The sequence below is a fragment of the Pholcus phalangioides genome, unplaced genomic scaffold, assembly GCF_987345545.1.
Source record: "Pholcus phalangioides strain wild (caught in Gottingen) unplaced genomic scaffold, Ppha-v1.0 ptg000016l_1, whole genome shotgun sequence".
NCBI classification, from domain to species: Eukaryota; Metazoa; Arthropoda; class Arachnida; order Araneae; family Pholcidae; genus Pholcus; species Pholcus phalangioides.
The window spans coordinates 11,541,375-11,552,500 of record NW_028301609.1 but is presented as its reverse complement, the minus strand read 5'-3'; positions in this window follow the sequence as shown (position 1 = coordinate 11,552,500).

Below are 11,126 nucleotides of genomic sequence, written 5' to 3'. Positions count from 1 at the left end.
CCAACACGTAGCGCATACTATTTAATATTGCTATATCATTACATCACTCCCGTGGCTGCAATACTTCAAGAGTTATTCAGGTTTATAAAAGAATTTCGCCTGTTCTACATTTCTCTTCAATATTTACCTTTTCTTGCTCCCAGGCATCCCAAAATGACTCGGGGTAAAAATGATTGTGAGAGGCTGCGCACATATCATAATACATTAAATGTTCAAGTGCCCATAATTTGCGAACGCATTGAGGTGTCGCGATGAAACAAAATATTATCACATGCACTAAATTCGAAATGTGCTCCATAATGAGATCAATTTAAGCGTGCTCTGGTGGAGCATTTACGAAGTTTTATAGCTATTTTTAACAATTAAAGTTTTGACGCAAATTGCGGCAACAGACTATGGAGCCGTATTTACTGATACAGCATTTATTTTTACATTCGTGGCAAATTATCCATTAGGAATAAACTCACATACCAAGATTAATATCGCTATTTCGTGGAAAATGGTCTGCAAATGCAGTGTGTATATAGAATAGATACGTGGTATGATTTGTAAATGGAAAAATTGTATGTCTTCCAGTCAAATTATCCATAAAAGTTACCATATGTCGCAAATCTCATGTATAAATGTCACGTGAATAAGTTTTGTTGAACCTCTAGAAAGTGCATACGAATTATGTTATTTTATTTTGGTTCTCATATGCCTATATAGCAGTGTTTCTCAACTGCAGGGCCGCGGCCCGTTACCGGGCACTGACATCATTCATACCGTGCCGCGAATGATCAGCCGTTTCATTTTTCCTCATTCATTTTCCGTTGGTCTTGTGTTTGACTGAGCCTTCCACTCACAAAAATGAATAAAACCGGCCCGTGGGCTTGCCAAGGTTGAGAATCACTGCTATATAGTATCTATAAATGTTGTGAACAAAACTCCGTTTTATAAACAAGTGTATACGAAATATTTTGTTTGATTTTGGGGCCATGTATATATTTCAATGTCACCAACGAGCTACTCACTCAAACTTTCCAATTCTTTAGAAGGGATTACGTGATATAAAGATGAAATGATTCACTTGACTAAATCAAGTTGAATCAATCATTATGGTAGAAATACACAAAAACTAAAGATTCCAATAAAATCTATAAGTGCTGTTCAGTTTAATCTGACAATAGAAAAAAATAGGGTTTTTTGTTTTCCTCTAATAATATCTAGAAAGCCTCCTTCGAAACGGAGCGGTTACTTTCGTCAGGTGTATTGAACATTGGTGTTGTTATGTCCTAATATTGCAATGGCCATGCTGAGTATATGCTAAGAGCTTACAAAACTTAATATAGTCTTATTTTACCGATTTTGGCAATTATTTGTCTATCCTCTTCCCTCTTTTTTCTTCTCAAGCACACACTTACTCTATCCACAATTTCTTACCTTTCGCAGCCGTTTACTGGCACTTCCTAAGTGTGGTAGCGGAGTTTACTTCGATGCCACCGACAAATTACTGATACAAGTATCGATACAAGATTACCTCAGAATGCATACACTGACTTGAAAAAACTTGAATATTTCTATGGATTTGTGTTAGAAACCTCCGATGATTTTGACTATTCGTAACAAATTGAAATTTACTGTAAAAGTATTTTTTTTGTTTTTATTAACTTAGGTACTTAACTTTCGTATTTCTTTACAGCTTAACCCCAAAATTTACTGTAAATTACAGTTATGCCGAATGAGTGAGTAAAATTTACACACCCAATGGGTTTTCATTAAATATAATATTAGTTTGTGTGTGACAAATTATTCACAGAAACATGTTTTATTTTACAATACGCGCACACGTTTTGTAGCTATCAGTTGATTACGTAACGTTCACCTAAAAAGCCACTTACAATGGGAAATTTTAATTTTTATATAAATAATTTATTTCGATATTCCATATGGAATTTTTCATTTATTTCCTGTGCATTGCACTTCAGTACGTTTTGAATTCTCCGTCTTTGACGAGATTGATTGATCAGTTTTCATACTGGAAAGTAGATCATTGATAACGGCACGCCGTAAATGGTAAAGATACCATTAACTATAGTAGGGTTAGTCTTTAAAGCGTAAAAATAATCAAAACTAAAATTTAAATGCCAAAATACTGGCCTCTAGAATACGATCAAGACTGAACAGCTAACCTCTCGTGCGTATTTTCTGACGTGTTTTATTGCCATAATAATATACAAACTTCTATAAAGTAATTACATAAAGAGAAAAATATCTCTCTCTGTATCTCAATGTTTGCCATCAGGGTCGCAACAAACTACTTGTTAGAATGATGCCATGTGAAAATCTGTGCGTCTATAAATTTATTTATTGAGGCATATTAAAAGCGCAACTTAAAAACATGACAAAGGTCAAGGATTCAAACTAAATCAACCTTATGATAACAGAAGAAAAGACCTCTAAACCTTTACCCGATCTTTAAATCCCATTACAAGTCTCCTCATCGAAAATTATACGACATGCGACACTAATTGAGTTCCGCATAAAAATAATTGACGGAACGGATTATCTTATTGGCGTCCATCAACATTTTGTTTCGAATCTACCAGAAATTGTGAATTCTACATGCTCATTACGCCTGGTTTAAAACGGAAACGTGATACTTTAAATCTTGTCACGCTGTAAATGCCCGGAGCTATAATCATTATAATAGTACGACTTTCTTCCAAAAACGTCCTTGAAATGCTAATAAAGATTAACTCCCGACGGAATCGCCCGCTTTTATGATACAGTTCCTGCCAAAGCCGTATAATGTTATCGCGAGTTCTAGCGACAAGCTTGTTTTCTCGGCACATCGAATTAAATTGAGGAAAATGAAATTCAATCATTTTTAATGCCTTTCACATCAGTCTTACATGTGCACCATGATTATATCTTGCAAATTATAAAGACAATGACGCGATCATTCTCTATTAAGATTACGTCTGTTTTATGAAAGAAGACAATTTTGTAGGCTAGAAATATTATCAAAGAGCATAGACGAAATTTTCATCAACGTGGCATTTGGGCATTTTGCCTGTTGTTGCCTTGTATTTCAAATGCCAATAAAAGGAAATTAATCATGTAGAGTTGTTACAGTAAATGTACAGGGTGTTTTGTTAATGGACCTACATACTCAGAGGGTTGTTTGTAGACATCAAGAGGAACAAAAGTTTCCATATAAAATGGTTTCACCCTCGCAAACCACGTTGAGAGGGTGAAAATTGCCAAAAACGCAATTGAGATCCGGCGAACACGGAGGCCAAGCAACGATGTCCAATCCACCTCCTTGAGTATATAACATCGAGGTGATTACGGACCTCATGGGAAAAATGTGCAGCAGCATGATGGTGCTGCACTGCGGCCGGCACACTTTGCACCAATTCAGGGAGGACGTGTTGCAGAAAAACAAGGTACGTTGCTCCATTCAGGCTCCATTGAACTCAGAGTCTGCATGCGTTTTTTGGTGATTTTCACCCTCTCAACGTGGTGTGCGACACCATGTTCCATTGTAATTTTTGTACCACTTGACGCCTACTAACAACTCTCTGAGTTTGTTGGTCCCCCCATTAACAAAACACTCTGTATACATGTTATAACATGGTTGTTTTTTAAAATTAGATTTTATTCACGTAAGAATAAAACAAGTGTCTCAATTTGATTTTGGAAACTTCCGTAAGGGACACTCCCCGTTAGGGTACACGTTTTTAAACTACGACACCGGGACTTGATGCATTTTACCATCCACTAGCTCTCACTGTTGCGTGTGCATTTGAATATACATGCAAATACATCGTAAAACAAAAAAAACCGATTATAAAAATTTCTTTTCTTAATGTTTTTGGTGTGTTAGAAAGTAAATTTTTTTAGTGTCATTTCAGTACGTACGAAATACAGCTATATACGTACAATAATTTTACTACCAAGATAGAGTTTATTTCTTGTAGGTGTCATTTTTTGAGAGCTGCTGAAATTTTACGTGTTGAAAGATTTATAAAACCACACCAAATTGAAGAAATCAGAAATAAAACTCAAAGTAACAACTATTCAACTTAGTTGAGCAAGATTTTATTTGTGTATAGATAACATTAAAATCAAAGCACAATAACTGCATGTTTGACCCTTAATTGAACATTTTAGCTATAAAAATCTTCTCTAACTAATTAAATTGCTGTGTTGATGTAGTTTTTCAATGAAACATACTAACAGCGCAAATCTACATCCGTTTTTGGAAAAAGAAATGCTGTTCTTCAATAAGTTTTTATGGGATTGAACGATGGAATGTTGACGGGAGGGGGGGGGGGCATTCTTCGTTAGTGGATAAAATATTCGAGCCACTGGGTGCCCGTTATCGAGAGCCTCTACTCATATTTTAATCCAGTGTAATGTCATTGGTTTTCATCTTTTAATTGTAAACGAATGATAAATTAAAAATGGCTTGTACTTATGGTTTGTTTCGTCAACGTGCTCCGATTAAATTAATTCCTTGTCAAAAACGAAATTCCTACTTCAGAAATACCTGAAAGACTTTGTCGTTCGTATTATAAAGATTTATGCATGATAAAACAAAACCCCGGAGTTGCATTCATTTAATTCAGATTGCATTTAGTGGCATCTTTTGGAAGAAAGGTATATTTTCTTGTCGTGCGAGTCGAGGTTGATGTCTATTATTTACGTCGACACGTTTTTTGTTCACATAATATACAAGATGAAAACTTGAGAGTTAACGTAAGGTGTTGTCGTAATCCCTGAAATCGATTTTTCAAAAATGATTTAAGAAAAATTGCAAATGAAATTTAAGAAAATTCGCATCAATTTTTTTATTCAGTTATTTCAAAATAAAAGAGAGAAGTTATGAATAGTAGTATAATGTATACAAGATAGAACATTTTGAACGCGATTTTCTGAGATTGCAGTTTTTGAGCTCATTCGTAAGATATAAATAATAATTACTGCACCAAAAACCGAAATTTCGCTGAAATATTTATTCAACATGTGAGAAATTTTTGAAATTTAGTTTTTCAAACTTTAAAGATTCATAAAATATTAACGAATAGCAAGATGTATAAGTTGGAGCTTCATTTTACTAACGCATGCTGAATAAAAATTTCTGCAAAATTTCAGAATTTTTGATGAAGTAATTATTATTAAATCTTAGAGTTGATCGTTTTTTTGAAAAAACCACAAGAAAAATACAATTGCCGTACTTCAAATCGTCGAAATCTCCAAGCCTTAAATAGCGCTTTGAAGTGGCGCCACAGGCGCGCGTGATGTGCGTCTGCACTGAAATTCTAATCATTTGCATATCTCACCTCCGCTAATGCATGTTGTAAATTTCATATTATTTGCATGCTTCCTTCAGGCATTTCATTCTGTGCTTCCTTCATTCTGTGCATTTACGGTGGCCAGCAGTGTAGATAACGAACCTGGGTGAATTACTAAAGAGCCCTTCCCCTCCCTTCACGGCCAACCTCTATTAATTAACTCTTCCAATTGGGAATTTAAAAGGGTAGTTAGTAATTCAAATAAACATATAACAAACTAGTGCCCGTGACCAGTGCCAGCTCAACTGGCTTTTAACGTTAATTTTTTTCCAATTTTGGCATTTTGTGTTTTGTACCAATTTCAAATATTTGACACAATGGGTCAACATAGTGTATTTTGTGTGTAGGGACAAAGGTATTTATTACATTGACAATTTTGATATATACATGCATCATATTTTGCGGATATACACAAATTTAAAATTTTGTCCAAGCAATCATATTCGTACGTTTGTTATCGTGAAAATTCCCGCGCGACATGCAATTGGTCTCCATTTATTTCTGAACATTCAAGTTAGTGAAAACTTTATTCAATATGCTCAGGGGAGCGAAACAACTGAGTCCTTAACGGCGGTATTCACTGGCATGGTTTAAACTATAGTCACAATTTTTTGATAAGAGATCCACACGGATTGGTTAAATTCAGGTTTTTAACCAACCTATTTTGATCTTTTATAAAAAAATTGTGACTATATTTTGAACCATGTCGGCGAATACGGCCCTAAGGGACCCTACTGACCCCAGAGGGACCCCGGACTAGTGTTCAATGTTAATTTCAAAATATTTGAGAACAGAATTAAAAAGGTAAAATTGTGGAAACGGTGTGCGATAAAAATAATGATTCAATTTTCCATACAACAAGATTTTATGGACTCAATCTTATTCAAAATTAAATTACATTTTTTTAATTCATAACTCAAGTATTTATGAATGGATCTGAACTTTTTGTCGTCATTTTATGAACTGAACAATTTTCTTTGTTTTGAATCAATTTTTATTCAATTTTATTTATTTCATTCATTTCACAATATTTTATCAAGTGCCCAAGCTGTTTTTAATGTGCTTTTTTCGAAAATCTGTAAAAAAACTTAGTGTTAGAAACATGCAAAATTTTGTACTGGCATAGGATAGCATATGCAATCATATATATGTGGTAAAATGTTGAAATAAATAAATGGATAAATAATATTTCTATTAATAATTCTACATAATACAAAGTTTTTTTACCATGTTGAAAGGTAGGAGATTCCGTTAACCGATTGAAACGAATTTTTTTGCATTTTATTGTAATTGAATGAAACATTTTTTAAATTCATCTTTGAAAAATTGATTTCAGATTTCAAGAGTACCATGCGAGTATTGTACTCATTGTACTCATGTGAGTGCAGCTTAACAAGAAAAAAAAAAGTTATGTGTTGCGAATTCTTTTTGAAAAAATATACTCGTGGACACAAATGGGTTAAATCTTTAATAGCTAATGGTTTATGGTCAGCTATATAATTTAATTTAATTTAATGGTTAATGGTCCGTTTTACCTGAAATAACTCGATGACCACTAAAATTATTCATACCGGAGATAGACCTTACAAATGCGAATTATGCCCAAAGACATTCAAGTGGGAGAATGCATTGAAATATCACAGAATGACCCATACAGGAGAAAAGCCTTACCAATGGGAAATTTTCACAAATGATTTACAACGAAGGCCTACTCATTCATAGGAGAATTCACGCAGGTGAAAAACCCTTCGAATGTGACATTTTTGTAATAATCAATTTTCAAGAGCGGTCCATTTACTTACTCACAGGAAAATCCACGATGGCAATCTTGCTTATCAATGTGTATTTTGTGAGAGAGAAAAAAATGCGAGTATGTGTGTGAGGCATTAGGCCGACCATAAAAGATTTAATACCGGGGATAGACTTTACAAATGCGAACTGTGCCCGAAACTATTCAACATGGAGCATCACTTGCGACGCCATAAGATGGCTCACACTAGAGAAAAGCCTTACAAGTGGGAATTTTGCCGCAAATAATACACAAGGAAGGAGGCGTTGAATGCTCATAGAAGGAACAAACATGCTGAAAATACTTAAGAATTAAGAAATAAGAATTTCTCTATAATGCAGGATAACACGTGAGCTTTTTCTTTTCGACTATTTTTCAATTTGGATGAACATTCGCAGTTGGATCTTTGATTCGTAATCAATAATTATCAAAAGTAGCTCAGAGGGAAAAACAACAGCGAGACTATTTATTAAAAAACTGATTAATTAGTTTAAAAATATATTTTTGGTTGCCTAAATGTTAACGTGAAGTTCACATGCATGTGAAAACGCATGAATATTTGACGAAACTTTTGTCTCTTTTTTTTTTTTCTCTTTCTTATGCAATCGTGAGCTTTTGTATTGTTCATAAATGATAATGATTTATAGTCACTAATATGTTCATCTGTCAGTATTGATGTGTAGAACATGTGAGGAAACGCTTTCTCCCTTTATTGTGTTTCATATTTTTCGGCAATTTCTTTCTATTTATTCTCATCATGAACGTCTTGCGTATCACGCAAAAAATAATGAAGTATGTATTGCATTATAATGTAGTTTGAAAGTTATGAATAAAATTCAACTGTTCTCATTATATACATGATCTCTGAATTTCTTTTTTTAAATTCCAATTTCAATTTCTTTTTTTAAATTCCAATTTCAATTTCTTTTTTTAAATTCCAATTTCAATTTCTTTTTTTAAATTCCAATTTCAATTTCTTTTTTTAAATTTCAATTTCAATTTCTTTTTGACATGAATTAGGCCTCCTCGAAAATTCATGCTGACTTATCCGTTATCTTTGCGTGAAGTGCGACATCATTATCATCACTAATCGCTGTTACATATCCTGATATTTTTTTAACGATCAACTGCCACTTTGTGCAAAGAACTGTGTCTTTTTCTTTGTTCCTGTTTACTTTTGTGGTAAGGAGATCGACATTTGTGAATTGGTCATTTACCATTGTGTGACCAGAATAGTGGATGTGACAAAAAAAAATTCTCGCACTGATACTCATTTCAAAAACAACAAAAATCTTTCAAAATATGTCACGTATCGAGCATAGAAAATAAAATTAGAAATAAATTAAAATTTTAAATTAAAAAAAATAAAGAAATTTTTCCCCATATTTATTTTTATAAAAACTTCATTTTCCCGTTTTAGATCCCACCAAATCAATCTCCAAGATATTTTTGTTTTTTTGCTCCTTCATATAAATGCTCTATTTCTGATGATAGATGACCTCAAAGGAAATCTATATGCACTTGAAGGTGCTCCTTTGAGTAAACACCCATGTTTTCTCTAAATTTGTCGAGATTAGTGAGGACGATGGCATATGCCCGTTGCTTTAAAATTATTTTTTTTTGTATTCCATTTGGTATATATTTTTATGTTTTTCCTCAAGCTCGAGATGGTTTTTGATCTGCAGATTACCAAGGACGCGATTAAGCATGCAAACCGACGTATTTTGATCAGTCATGATTTTCTAATGTGAAAAATAAGAATGGAATATTCTTAGCTCGAAATTGCGTTCTTGCAATTTACCGTATTTTAGCATTTATAATGAATCCCTTTTTGCCACAAATTGGGTTCCAAAAATAGGATAACTTTCTTATAGGTGGATAGTATTACAGACATATCTTTTCAATTTTTTTCTCCCAAATTTTAAGTACAAAAATATCGGAGGGGAGAGGGGTTCCTTCTATGTGGGGGTTCTTTATATACGTTAAATTATGCTATATATACAGTGGGACTTCGGTAAACGAGCGATGATTCACATTAGGAGCAAAAATTTTTAACAAATTTTTACTCGGTTAACGAGCGATGATTACGACCGAAAATTTTGCTCTTTGTGTGTTTATTTTCTCATTATCACAACTGAGCTGATGGTTTTCGCTTTCGCCGAAACACGTGTTATAGAAAATTGTGGGTAATATTCTCCCCTACAGTTTCCAGTATAAGCGTGCCTTACGCGAACAATGACCACAGGTGCGCGTGTAAATATTTTACGATATGAAACTTGATAAAGAATTGTAACCAGGCTACGAATGTGCACTTGAAGTTTTTCTTTTAAATTCTGATTGGAAAAAAAAACTGTGAGCTGATCGCATTATTAAACGTGATTTTTGAGGGTTCATAAACAAGATCCACCATTTGTCAAAGAGATTGTGTTCTTGGGGAAGACCATGGAATAGAGATGCATAAGGATGGCATTGAAGAAATAGTGGTGGAACTAGTCTAGGAGCTGACAGTAGATGAAGTGATGGATCTCTTTTGCACGCACCATCATTAGTTTATTGAGGGTATCTCGTATGAGGAAGAGAAACGTAAGGAGAGATGCCCCTCACATAAAATGAGATCAGAGTGCAGAATGTGGGAATCTGTGCAGAACTCTGAGGAAGAAAACTACGCAAATAAAGCTGTAGCAGTGTGCGAGCAATGAATTTGTGCAACGAACACTGCAATTTACCATTTCCCAGAAATCCTAAAAAGTAGGCCAAAGCAAGTGTTAGTGGCTTAGGATCTTTTTATCAGTGGTCAAGGAGTCCGTAAATCGTCCTAAACAATAGTCCTACTCTCTTTCATCATTTAGGAAAGTTAATTTGTAAGCATTATATATATACCTTACTGTGTTTATTTACGATTATTATTATTTATGTTATGTATATTTTATTGTATCATTTATTATATTGTTATTATTGTGTTTAATTATTAATTTAATGCCCCCCGTTTTCATTAGTCATTTTTGTGTGAATGAATAATTGTGGAACGAATTATCAGAGTTCCCATTATTTCCTACGGCGAAGTTTGATTCGAATAACGAGCTATTCGGATAACGTTGGCAGAACGAATTAAGATGGTTAACCAAATTTCCACTGTATAAAAGAATAAATGATAACATTGACTGACGACGGGACTTCCTTTAGAAATTTCATTTAATTCAGACGAGTGGAATTTTCGCTGAACGCAAATATGTCTTATCTGGTAAGTGAATTAAATGGAAAACTCGAGACGCTTTTATTCGATAAGATCCATTAGTTGGAGAAGACGCGTGTTATCTTCTTCTTCCTCTTCAAGGAGGCTACGGAGACCTTCATTCAGCTTGAAAAATTTCGAGAGATTTCCCCCATACTTGGAAATACTTCTCTTTGTTATTTCACACAAAGTCAAATTTCCTCCCGAGCAACTTTTTTATCCTGAAATTTCCGGTTCGGAAAAACTTTTGAGCATTATCTCTTTCTCTCTGTATGATATTTCGATAACCATTCTTCTCCACGAGGACATTGCTCGTGAGTTTATTACTAGAAGGACCACGCCGACTATTTCGGTCGTTTTCGATCTCGATTTTCATGATGAACCAGATCGTTTGGAATGTTGAAATTTCATCACTTTTCCTAAAATTTCACAAAATTATAATGTCCGATTATCATAAATTAAAAAAAAAATCGCCGAGAAATTCTTGTTTATTCCTAGAAGGACCATCGCCGGTGAATTTAAAGGGTAACTTTACACGCACTTTCATAGACATGAGCAAAAAATATTTCATCGAATCATGACATCGAATTTCTACTGATATATATATTCTCACTTCGGATCATTAAAAGCATCCTTAACTATCGACTAATTACAAAATAAAAATACTAAAATGGATAAAATTTTAGAGCAAAAACCTTCTAGAAGCTTAGAAGGTGTTGGTCGTGCACGCACGTTTTGTGTTCAGAACCAACCTGCTGCCATC